This window comes from Schistocerca americana, chromosome X (assembly GCF_021461395.2).
Source record: "Schistocerca americana isolate TAMUIC-IGC-003095 chromosome X, iqSchAmer2.1, whole genome shotgun sequence".
Lineage (NCBI taxonomy): Eukaryota > Metazoa > Arthropoda > Insecta > Orthoptera > Acrididae > Schistocerca > Schistocerca americana.
The window spans coordinates 962,666,233-962,679,604 of record NC_060130.1 but is presented as its reverse complement, the minus strand read 5'-3'; positions in this window follow the sequence as shown (position 1 = coordinate 962,679,604).

Genomic DNA, 13,372 nt, shown 5'->3' with positions numbered 1-13,372 from the left:
ATAGGAACATTATTTTTAAAATTATATATAAATGACCTAATGGATAAATGTGGAAGTTTCATGAAGTTTCTCACGCATAATTCTGTTGTGCGGGATGGTTATAATTAAACTTTCGCTACTTGAGAGGGCCCTCGTGAAAAAAGATTGATCGTAGGACAATGAGGCATTGAAAAAACGTTTTTAATGACATGCCGAAGAGAAATAACGAATAAGCCATTGAAAGAAACATTTTCATTTCCACACGAGAGGTTAACATTTGTTAATCGCGTAGCATGTTCCCGTTCCAGGTTACAAGCGTTGATCTATGTGACGACCATTTCCATCCACGAAAGCCTGAAATGTAGAAGAGTTTCCCCTACTGCTCCCTAAAGCATCTCAGGTGGAAAGTTAACTACCTCCCTCGCTATGCTCATCTTTAGTCTGCAACGTGTGCCAATATCCCGTTGATTAAAGCTGTCCTTCAAGTAACCCCACAGTCAGAAATCACTCGTGTTCAAATCTGGTGATCTAAGAGTCCACGAGGTTTGTAACGGTCGGCTGACGATTCACTTGTCTCCAAATGTGTTACGGAGTAATCGAGCGCCCTCACGAGCACTGTGAGGTCGAGCTCCATCTTCTATAGAAACACATCAGCTGAAAGCACCTCTCTCCCGCAAAGCGGGAATCACACATTGGCGAAGCAGTTCATAGTAACACCTGCCGATCACGCTGTATGTCCCTGCTCCTTGGGATCCGAAATGTTCAAGGAAAAATCTACCAATCCTGAATTATGCCGTGAAGCTGCAACACACAGTAACGCGTTCACTATGCAGGGGAACTTCATGAACGTTCGTTGGCGGTGACGAACCCAAATGCGACAGTTGTGAATGTTTATCACCTCACTGAGGGTAAAGTGTGTTTCATCACTAAACAAAATGGTCCAAGGCCACATGTCGTCACCTTCAGTCCTTGCAAGAAACATAAGAGCAAAGTGAACTCGAATGTCTGCATCACGTGGCAAAAGTTGGCGAGTAATGTGAAGTTTGTACGGGTACTATTACGCAGCTCTTTTCGTAGATCACAGAATGTTCAGCTGTAGTGACACGGCTCGTACACTGCCCGAAGACTGCACATTGCGTCCAGGATTCTCAGCCATGGCAACAGTAACTTCTCCAACAATTTTTGGCGCAATTTACCGTGCGCCTTTTCCACGAACAATTTCCAAATCGCCAGTTAATTCGAACTTTTGAATCACGTTCTTCAACCCCGGTGTGGAAGAGGACCTCTCCGTATTCCTTTAACGCGTCGATACTCTTGAAGAACAGCAGCACTATTGCAGCTATCAGAAAAGAGCTTTACGCCTAAATCCATGCTAACCTTGCCCAGACCCATGTTGACTCCAATTTTAATGCAGATTGGTGCTTGTGGTTCAACGCTACGTCGCTGTACCAGTATCGGCGCCTAACGACAAGTCACGACAATAACAGCACTAACAACGCAAATCGTGCAGCACATAGTCTAAACACATACCTGTAGCACTGGGTACCCACACAGCTATCCGTATACACTGGCTCAAACAGCGAAAGTTTAATTATAACCACACTATACATAGATAAATAATAAGGCTAAAAATCACTTTTATTAGTTGATAGAAGACCTACAGACAATGGGCGCTTCGCGAAGAGTTTGGCAGTTTACTATGAACACAGAATAAATGTATTATAGTGAATAAATAGGTGGAAGGAGCCGTTATTATTTGACTAGGAGTTTGCCGTAGTATCACGGGAAATAGTCATATCCATTAAACATTTAGAAGTAAGCCCACGCAGCGATTTAAAGAAGAACGACCTCATAAAGCCTGACGTTGGAAAAGCAGATTCATAAGAGATATAATTAGGAAGTCTAGTTCGCCTGCGAAGGAAGTGCATTACAAAACCCTCGTTTCACCGATACCTGAGTATTGTCCCTCAGTTTGGAACGCTTACCCGGCAGGACTGATAGAGGGAGGCTCACGGTATAACCGCAGCGGCAGACGCTACAAGAGTGGCGTGCATCATGGCGTGTTACAATTTCTCAGGCATACTTAGTAGAAGAGTCATTATTATTCTGGTTCGTCCTCTATATATCTCAAGGAATTATCAGGTAGATAAATTACGGACATTCCCATCAGTCTTCTTTTAGCGCACCATTCGCGACTGGAACAGGTAATGGGCTGGAGTTACACGAAGAATTCTCGGCTACGTACTATGATGTGGCTTATCGAGTATTGATGATGAAAGAGATTAAATTCTACCGGCAGAGACTTTGAGCCCGAGTATATTTCTGTACAATTTATCTAAAAGGAAACCTGCGTGGCCGTCACGCTGTTGAAAGAAGCATACCATGCTTTGGGCCATATATCTTAGGGTATGAATCAGAGAATATCAAGGAAATAGGCTGCAGTTTTCTTTTTTTTAGTGAGGCTCAGAGTGATCAAATGGCATTACAAATGTAGTTAGTCGAATAATATATGAGGTGGTCGTATCATGCTTGTGTTTCGTGGATGTTGCAAGTAGCTAGTTAACAGTAAAGTTGTCTTATAGTCAAAACTTAAATTACAGTAGTCTTCGCAATAAAACGAGTAAAATGCACATCATGAACGGAGGATAGTAACAGCGCCCTCAGCCGGCCGGTGTGGCCGTGCGGTTCTAGGCGCTTCAGTCTGGAACCGCGTGACCGCTAGGTCGCAGGTTCGAATCCTGCCTCGGACATGGATGTGTGTGATGTCCTTAGGTTAGTTAGGTTTAATTAGTTCTAAGTTCGAGGCGACTGATGACCTCAGAAGTTAAGTCGCATAGTGCTCAGAGGCATTTGAACAGCGCCTTCACAACTCGGAATGGGATAGTTGCCTACATTAAACTCGCATTAGTAGCGGTTTTGAAGTAGTCACAAATACGTATAAGTCTATTCGTTAATACCTACAAGGGGCGTAGTCCATTAATATGACATGACGTGGTGATCATACCCATTCCTGCCTCGGGTCTAGTTCCTTTGTTAGACCCTTTTGCATTGGAAAATTTATCGGGCTAACACGAGATAACGTAGTTGAGCTGAGAGTTTTACAGTCGCCTGAGCGAAAACTTCTTTTGTCCAGCCAAGAATGGCTCAAAAAAGTACTTACAGGTTAATATAAGCATCTAGATCATTAAATGTTATTGAAAGACAAATTAACTTGCATCTAGAAGCACGAAATGCATCTTGCCAGAAACGTTTGTAGATACCAGTGAAGTTAGTACCAGTGAAGACTGTAATACTTAACTGTTGCGCTGAGTTGCCCTTTGAGTGGTATTGACTCTTTATCACACAACTACTCATGCGTCGATGTGGGGCTTCGGCGCCAAGTACAGACACAAATATGCGTCCAGTCAAATGAGTGACTGCTGCGCCAATGAGAACTTAGAACTCCACATTGAAGGTTCTGATTTCAAACGTAATACCAGTTTTCCTGGAGTTTCGGTGGGCTCTATAGACAGTGGCGTTATTTGTGGAGTGGCACGATATATTGCGGCGGTGCCGCTGAATGACTGACGAACACGGCAAGCATATATTCATGTTGTTGAAAACAGCACACTGTGTTGAGATGGGAGCAGTCCTCCCGCCAGTGTTTCCTGTATCTCTCGGGATACGATTTGCCTCACGTTTCGGGGCCATGTTTACACGCATACTATGCGACTGGAAGAAACCGTGAAATGTGGCAGCTTTTTCCTGATGCTACCCACCCCCAACCGAAGCAACGGTACACCTGATGAGAGATTGTTAGTACTGTAGAATAACGAACTATTGTCGTCCGACGATTCGTGCGCCTAACGTTCGTTAGTAATGTTACCCACTTTTATTTCGCCATCGAACGCGTGCTGCATTGATGATGCTACCTCAAACTATTCAGGATTATGGGAGACGTGATTGAGTTTCGGCGCCGAAGAGTCGAAGGACATAAAATCTTCACGGTAAGGGGCAAGGTGAAACACAATTTCTTGTAACACTCCCTCTGAAATATTCATATCACAATAATGTTTCCCCCTTATTCCAAATCATATTTTGTTTCACCAAACGTGTCTCGCTTTCGCTTGAATGTCGTTGTTGTCGTCGTCGTCGTCGTCGTCGTCGTCGTCGTCGTCGACTTCATCCCGAAGACTGGTTTCACGCAGTTCTTCATCTCTACATCCACATGGATACTCTGCAAATCACACTTAAGTGCCTGTGTAAGCCTCTTCATCTCCATATAACTATTGCCACTCACATCCATTTTAACCTGCTTGCTGTACCCATCTCTTTACCTCGCTCTACAGTTTTTAACAACGGCACACTGCCCTCCACTACAAAACTGACCATTCCTTATCCCTCAGGGTGAGTCCTATCAACCGGTCACTTCTCTTGATCCAGTCGGGCCATAATTTCTTTCTTCCATAATTCTAAGTGCCTCCTCCTCCTCAGATACATGATATACCCATGTAATCCTAAACATTCTTCTGTAGCACACCAGTTCGAAAGCTTCTATTCCCTTTTTGTCTGAATTATTTATTTTCCAAGTTTCACTTCCATACAAGGCCGCACTCGAAACAAATACTTCCTAATACTTACATTAATATTCGAACGTCATAAATTTCTGTTCTTCAGAAACGATTTTCTTGCTATTGCCAGTGTACATTGTATTTCCTCTCTACTTCGGCCATCGTCAGCTATTTTACTGTCCAAATAGCAAAACTCATTCTTATTCTCTCGCTGTCGCCTGATTTAATTCAAAAATGGTTCAAATGGCTCTGAGCACTATGGGACTCAACATCTGAGGTCATAAGTCCCCTAGAACTTAGAACTACTTAAACCTAACTAACCTAAGGACATCACACACACCCATGCCCGAGGCAGGATTCGAACCTGCGACCGTAGCAGTCCCGCGGTTCCGGACTGCAGCGCCTAGAACCGCTCCGCTACACAGGCCGGCTCTTTATCATCCTCTGTTTCAATCCCGTTACGGTCACAGTGTGTCTGACAGATGGATTCTATCCATTCATTTAACAATGAGATCAAAACTTCTTAAGATTTTGTTTCAAGTCGGTAGATAGAGTTTTACTTTGAAATTCGTTGAGCGCTTCGCATATAGCCTTCCTTACGCTAATTTTGGCTTCGTATTGTTTTTGCTTGTCTCTGAGGCTTTGGCTTCAGCCATGATGTGCCTTTTCTGGCACACCAGCTCCTTGACGCCACACTATCGATTACCCGGCTGTACTAGGATCTTTGCCCCTGTTGTGATCTCGCGGGGTACTCGCGCTCAGGGCAGTTGGATGGACTCGCTGCGAGGCGTAAGGACGTGCTTGCGTGGACGAAAGAGGAAAACACGCGCACTCGGCCAGCAGCGGCGCGGCGGGTCTACTTCGTAAGGCGGTCGCGAGTTCGTGGCGGACCTGCCTGACGTCAACTCCGGGCGCTGTTCGTCGCATTGCTTTCTCGGAGAGACCCATCCTTGGAGACCATCTCCAACCACGCTCTCCATCGAAGGTGTAAGTGATTTTCGTGCCTTCGTTTCGTTGAACGATTTGCGTTGCAGGCAGTGTACTTGCTGCTTGGTTGCCCTAATGTACATGTTGTTGGAGTAAGAGCAGCCGGCAGAATGTGTAACGGCATGGAGACCAGCAGTTACTATTTCTTTTAAAAAATCCACTGGTCGGATTAACATGAGGAAGCTGATTAGCTCGAAGGTGTGTGTGTTATATATATATATATATATATATATATATATATATATATATATATATATATATATTTGGGACAGCATCCAGAAGTTTATGTATTGTCTGTATGAGATTTTGAGTATATTTTGATTACCATCGAATCGACATCCCTTGTATATTGCTGTAAAATTTGTGTCTCTCCTATTGAATGCACTTACTTAGTTAATTAGTAAAGACTCGTATTCTGTAAAGCTAGTCATTTGTACGTAGTTCCTTTATAAAGGGTGTTACAAAAAGGTACGACCAAACTTTCAGGAAACATTCCTCACACAAAAATAAAGAAATTTCCATGTTAGAGCACATTTTAGTTTCGTCAGTATGTACTGTACTTCCTCGATTTACCGCCAGTTGGCCCAATTGAAGGAAGGTAATGTTGACTTCGGTGCTTGTGTTGACATACGACTCATTGCTCTACAGTACTAGAATCAAGCTCATCAATACGTAGCATCAACAGGTTAGTGTTCATCACGAACGTGGTTTTGCAGTCAGTGCAACGTTTACAAATGCGGAGTTGGCAGATGCCCATTTGATGTATGGATTAGCACGGGGCAATAGCCGTGGCGCGGTACGTTTGTATCGAGACGGATTTCCAGAACGAAGGTGTCCCGACAGGAAGACGTTCGAAGCAATTGATGGGCGTCTTCGGGACCACGGAACATTCCAGCCTATGACTCGCGACTGGGGAAGTCCTAGAACGACGAGGACACCTGCAATGGACGAGGCAATTCTTCGTGCAGTTGACGATAACCCTAATGTCAGCGCCAGAGAAGTTGCTGCTGTACAAGGTAACGTTGACCACGTCACTGTATGGAGAGTGCTATGTGAGAACCAGTTGTTTCCGTACCATGTATAGCGTGTGCAGGCACTATCAGCAGCTGACTGGTCTCCACGGGTACACTTCTGCGAATGGTTCATCCAACAATGTGTCAATCCTCATTTCAGTGCAAATGTTCTCTTTACGGATGAGGCTTCATTCCAACGTGATCAAATCGTAAATTTTCACAATCAACATGTGTGGGATGACGAGAATCCGCACGCAGTTGTGCAACCACGTCATCAACACAGATTTTCTGTGAACGTTTGGGCAGGCATTGTCGGTGATGTCTTGATTGGGCCCCATTTCTTCCACCTACGCTCAATGGAGCACATTATCATGATTTCATACGGGATACTCTACCTGTGCTGCTAGAACATGTGCCTTTACAAGTAAGACACAACATGCGGTTCATGCACGATGGAGCTCCTGCACATTTCAGTCGAAGTGTTCGTACGCTTCTCAACAACAGATTCGGTGACCGATGGATTAGTAGAGGCGGACCAATTCCATGGCCTCCACGCTCTCCTGACCTCAACCCTCTTGACTTTCATTTATGGGCTGCATTTTAAAGCTCTGGTCTACGCAACGTCGGTACCAAATGTAGAGACTCTTCGTGCTCGTATTGTGGACGGCTGTGATAAAATACGCCATTCTCCAGGGCTGCATCAGTGCATCAGGGATTCCATGCGACGGAGGGTGGATGCATGTATCCTCGCTAACGGAGTACATTTTAAACATTTCCTGTAACAAAGTGTTTGAAGTCACGCTGATACGTTCTGTTGTTGTGTGTTTCCATTCCATGATTAATGTGATTTGAAGAGACGTAATAAAATGAGCTCTAACATGGAAAGTAAGCTTTTCCGGACACATGTCCACATAGCATATTTTCCTTCTTTGTGTGTGAGGAATGTTTCCTGAAAATTTAGCCGTACCTTTTTGTAACACCCTGTATGAGTGCATTTATTTGAAAGGACTCACTAAATTATTAGCAAAGCCTCGTATTCTGTAAAAGGCAATAATTTGTACGTAGAATTTTATACGCGTGCTTTTATTTGAATGGACTCAGTCAGTATTAGTTCTGTTTATTAGTATTTATTTGTTGTTTATTGATCTCTTAACTTATCTTAATTGATGTTTGGTTGGTGTTTGCCGTGTCTTCTGCGGTCTGTTTGTGTTCCAGTTTTCTGTGAGTTGTGGTGTGTGGGAGCGGCGCCAGGTTCCGCTTCGGTGCACAGAAGCTGTGACGTGCAGTCTGATGGGAAGTGACTCCCCGTTGGGCTCCGGGGTTTAGGTGTTGTTTGGGACGGCTGGTCTGCTGCTTCCTGCATTTTAAGTCACCTCTTGCCCAGGGAAGCCTGGCGTCACAGCCCGTTTGGTAAACATTTAACGTGTTTCATGTATATTTAAAAAGAATAGGTCTTTTATTTGCTTGGGACTGAATTGTATTAAATTGTAATTTCTTGTACTGCTTGTGTTATTTGGGCTCTTAACGAACTGGTGTGCTATTCGTAAATCACTTTCATATTGCAAATTATTGCTCCTTTAAATAAACTATCTGTGACACATTTCTTTATATCACTTTCTGATTGTAATTTATTGTTCCTTAAGGTATTGAAATCTCTGTGGCTCATCTCTTTAAGTGAGAGTTCGAAACTGTAATTTGCTGCCTTGCTTGAGTAGCAGGTTATCTGTGATTTTTTGGTATTGTTTTAAGATGGCCACGTGTTGATTGTCTCTTAACTGTTTTCTAAATATTGTCTTTGAAGAAATTGTTAATTTATTGATTTGGTAGTTGCTGTGTTTAAGGAGGGACATTATAGAGGACTTGACCTTCCATGCTAAGTGTACCCCCTCATCCCGACTTCGTTAGCCACGGGCTAAGTTTAAATTAGCAGTAAGGCTCTCTTTGTTTTTGTAGCAACTTTCTAACACGACTGTCGAACCACGGTTGGTCTTTTCAATACCTCACAAATTTGCTCCGCTTAAATCGTAATTGCGTATTGCACGATGCTCATGAAATTTGTCCAATGATGCACAACATTGTCAGTGCTGGAGATTAAATTTTCGTGTTGGTCTGGCAGCTAATCTCAAACCTGTTTCTTGTCGCTCTTTCTAAACAGAAATATCTTCCTACCTTTCTTTGTGTTCCTAATTACAGCAGTATTCAGTGATGTTTTAACGGCCTTCTGATCACTAATTCCCTGTTATACGCTGAGTCGAAAGGTCCGAGTCTTCGTCGCCAGATGTTATCTTAAAGAGTCGGTTTTCCGATTAACTGCGCGAGATAATTTTCGGATAGAGCTCTCAGTACAGTTTCACTTGCGTCACTCGAGTCTCCAGGTCTTTAGTTGAAAAGTTAAAGTTTCTCCATAGAACTTTACGACGACCAGGAGATTTACGCGAAATATTCTCGAAGTTTTTATATATACTTGTACTTCTACATACATATTCCGCAAGCTACCCCTGCTCAAGATAATACCACTACTAGGCGTTCCCTTTCGTCTTCCACTAGCAGACAAAGCGAAGGAGAAACGACTGTCTATATACCTCCGTATGAGTCGTAATTGCTCGTGTCTCACATTCGTGATCCCTACGCGACATGTATGTTGGCGCCAATAGGATCGTTCTGCATTCAGCTTCAAATGCCGGTTCTCTAAACTTTCTCAGTAGTGTTCTTCGAAATCAATGTCTTCTTCCATGAAGGGATTGCCACTTGAGTTCCCGAGGGGTATACGTAACAGTTGCATGCAGATCGAACCTACGGGTAAAAAATCTAGCAGCTCGCCTCTGAACTGCTTCGATGTCTTCTTTCAATCCGACTTGGTGCGGAGCCCACATACTCGAGCACTACTCAAGAATACGTCGCACTGGTGTCCTATACGCGGTCTCCTTTACAACTCAACCACACTTTCCTGAACTTCTCCCAATAAACCGAAGTGGACCATTTGTCTTCCCTACCCCAATCCTCACATTCTCGTTCCATTTCATATCGCTCCTCATCGCTACGCCCAAAATTATATTTAAACGATATGACCGCGTCAGTAAGTACAACGCTAATGCTGTACCCGTATATTAAGTGTTTGTTTTTCCTACAAATCCGCATTAACTTACATTTTGCTACATTTAGAGTGAGCTCTCTGGCTCTGAGTACTATGGGACTTAACTGCTGTGGTCATTAGTCCCCTAGAACTTAGAACTACTTAAACCTAACCAACCTAAGGACATCACACACATCCATGCCCAAGGCAGGATTTGAACCTGCGACCGTAGCGGTCGCACGGTTCCAGACTGTAGCGCCTAGAACCGCTCGGCCACTTCGGCCGGCTAGAGTGAGCTGCCATTCGTCAAACCAACTAGAAATCTTATCTTTATCATTCTGCAGTCACTGATCTTCGACACCTTCCTGTACACCAGAGCATCATCAGCGAACAACCGCAGATTTCTGCCAATCCTGTGAGCCAGATGATTTATATACCTATAGATAACAGCAACAGTCCTATGACCCTTTCCTTAGACATCCCTTATTTTACCCCTGTCTGCGATGAACAATCGCCGTCGAGGATGACGTACTAGGTCCTATTACTTCAAGCCACTCGCATATCTGGGAGTCTGTTCATGCTCGTGCATTCGCTAACAGTCTGCAGTGGGGCACCATTTCGAATGCTTTTCGGAAATCTAGAAATATGGAATTTACCTGTTTCCCTTTATCCATATTTCGCAGTATATCATGTGAGAAAAAAGCAAGCTGGGTTCCACAGGAGTGATACTTCGTAAAGCCATGAAGATTCGTGGACATGAGCTTTCCGGTCTCTAGGAAATTTATTATATTCGTACTCAGAATATTCTCTAGACCTCTGCAGCAAACCGATATTAAGGACAATTACCTGTAATTTTTCAGGTCTGTTCTTTTGCCCTTTCTACATACAGGAGTCAGCTGCGACTTTTTCCAGTCGTCTGGCACTTTGCTATAGTGGTGAGATTCGCGATAAATGCAAACTAAGTAAGGAATAAATGACGTAACTCTTTCTAAAACCAAATTGGGAACCCATCATAATTTAGGGATTTGTTTATTTTCAACTCTCAGTTGTTTCTCTATGCCAGGGATGCTTATTACTACGAAATCCATAAGGGACTCGATGCGATGGTCAAACGACTTACGCTTGTAGCGTTCTCCTGCGTGAACGATTTGGTAAACGTGCAATTTAAAATTTCGGCCTTTCTTTTTCTGTCTTCTATTGGCAAACCCGACTGATCAACAAGTGTTTGGATAGAAGCCTTATACCCGCTTAGCGATTATAGGAGGGCTATTCGGGAAGTAAGGAACGATAGGTCGCGAAATGGAAACCGCAGTGAAAATCAAAACTGTTTTATTTGCAACGGTTAGCTACCCCTTCCAACTACTTCTCTACACCGTCGCCGCTCCGACTTGGACATCTGTCTCAGCGTTGTACCAACTTTTCAATTCCCTCGTTATAGAAGACAGCCGCCAGTGCTCTTTAGACAGTTTTCTACTCTGAACTGCAGCTTGTTGTCTGTGACAAAATATTGTCTTCATAGCGAGCGGTTCATGCGAGCAGAGATGAACCTCATGGGTAGCCAATTACGGGCTGTATTGTGGGTGATGAAACACTTACCATCGAAAACGCTGCAGGAGCATCTTCATTGTCCCTGCAGAATGCGGCCGAGAATTGTTGTGTATAACGAACCGCATGACAGTTGCGTTATGTGGATTGCATAGCTTCAGGCGAAATCTTTTGCCAGGCCCTCATATTTGGCGGGAGACGCTAATTTCAAGCCATCTTTTCGTTCTCACTGCGAGCTCAGAACTGAAAAGAGCGACATGATGCGATCGACGGGCGTACTAGACACAGTGCCCAACGCACCTGTGCAAAGTTTCATCAGATTTTCACTGTATTTTCCATTTCGCGACCTATCCGTTCCTTACTTTCGGAATAACCCTCGTATAAAAGACCAGAATTTTTTCTGTTTCTCCGTCAAATTCTTAGCCAAGGTATGACGGTGGTAGCTGCTGTACGCTTCGCTCCTAGATCTTGCCACAGACCATGAATCTCTACAGATCTTTGCCTGTCGTCATTTGCGCATCCTCTTTTGAACTGAGAGTGCAACAGGCTTTGCTTCCTCAGTATTTTCCGAATTTCGTTACTAAACCATAGTGGGTCTTTACAGTCCTTAATCACCGTACTAGGCGCATATGTGTCCAGAGCAAGATATGCATTCTGTTTAAACGTTGTCCATAATTCCTCTATGTACATCATTATGTAGCTAAATGATTGCAGTTCATTGTCTAAGTGAGATGCTAACTACTGGTTACCCGCTCTTTCTAGCAGAAACACTCTCCTACCCCTCTTGACTGATTTGTTAACTTTCGTAGCCATAGTCGCTATGATGACATCATGATCACTAATCCGCATCTGTATACTGACGCCATCGATAAGGTCTGGCATGTTTGTAGCTGTAAGTTCCAAGATATCTCCACTGCGTGTGGGCTGCCGAACTAACTGCTCAAGACAGTTTTCGGAAAACGTGTTCAAAAGTCCGCACCCCTTGCCATACATCTACACACGTCCCAGTCTATACACGGTAGGTTGAAATTTCCACCAACTAGTATTGCGTGATCTGAGTATTTATGCACAGCTGACCAAAGGATTTTTCTGAATGACTCTAGAACTGTCACAGCGGAGTCGGGTGGTGGATAAAAACATTCAACAATTAACTTGGTTTAACCTAGACCTGCTATTCGCGGCCAGATAACTTCAGTATCATGCTCAATTTCAAACTCAATACAGACAATATTTTTGTCGACTGCAATGAATACTCCTCCTTCTACAGCTTCTAATCTACATTCCAAGACTCACTAAATACCTCAGAGCTTTTTACTTCGGGTTTTAGCCAGCTCTCAATCCCAAGGGTAATTTGCGGTTGAGAAGTTTCCTTGAGGGCAGTAAATTCGGGAACTTTGTTACGAACACTTCGACAATTTACTGATAATATTTTTTCAGTTGCAGTTTCCCCTCACATGTTCCGCCACTACTGCTGCTGAAGCCGGGGTCTATAGAAGCATCCAATGACCATGTTTGTTCCAGCCTTAACACTTACCTTCACCCAAACTGTTCTCACGCTGAATCTGTATTAATCCCACTGAATATTACCATATTTTTATTGCTATAACCTAGCCTCCACCAGCAACATTACACCTATCTTTGCGATATACTTTCCAGTCACAGTGCAGAATTTCATGGCTGCTGACTTCTGGTTTCAGCCATCTTTCTTACCCTAGTACTATGGGGGCTCTTTTACCGTTTATAAGCGAGATTAGTTTCGGAACCTTTCTATAGACGCTCCTGTGTTTAATTAACATCAGGGGCGATCAAAAAGGTTCCGCTCCTAGATCTTGTAGTTCAGAATCGGATTGCCAGTCTGGCAAAATCATGGTGGGCATTGAGGCAATCATCCTACCGATGCACTAGTCCGGAGATACACGTTTGGTAAAACACCTTGTCCCAGTGCGTGAAGAAGTCCGTACATCCCTTCTGTACATCTTCGTCCGAGACGAATCGTTGACACTTCAGGGTCTTCATTAAGGGATCAAAGATATGCTGCCCCATACATATCTTCATTCCCCCATGGATGTCTATCGGTGTTTGTCCTTCGGTAGCCAAGAAAAAGAATAACCGCACGCACGTTGGTCTTGTTTGTACAGATTTGAAAATAACGTCCCCATAGTTCACGTTCCCTCATTTACCGTTCGCACATCGGAAAGACACGAATGCAACACTGATACCTTGCC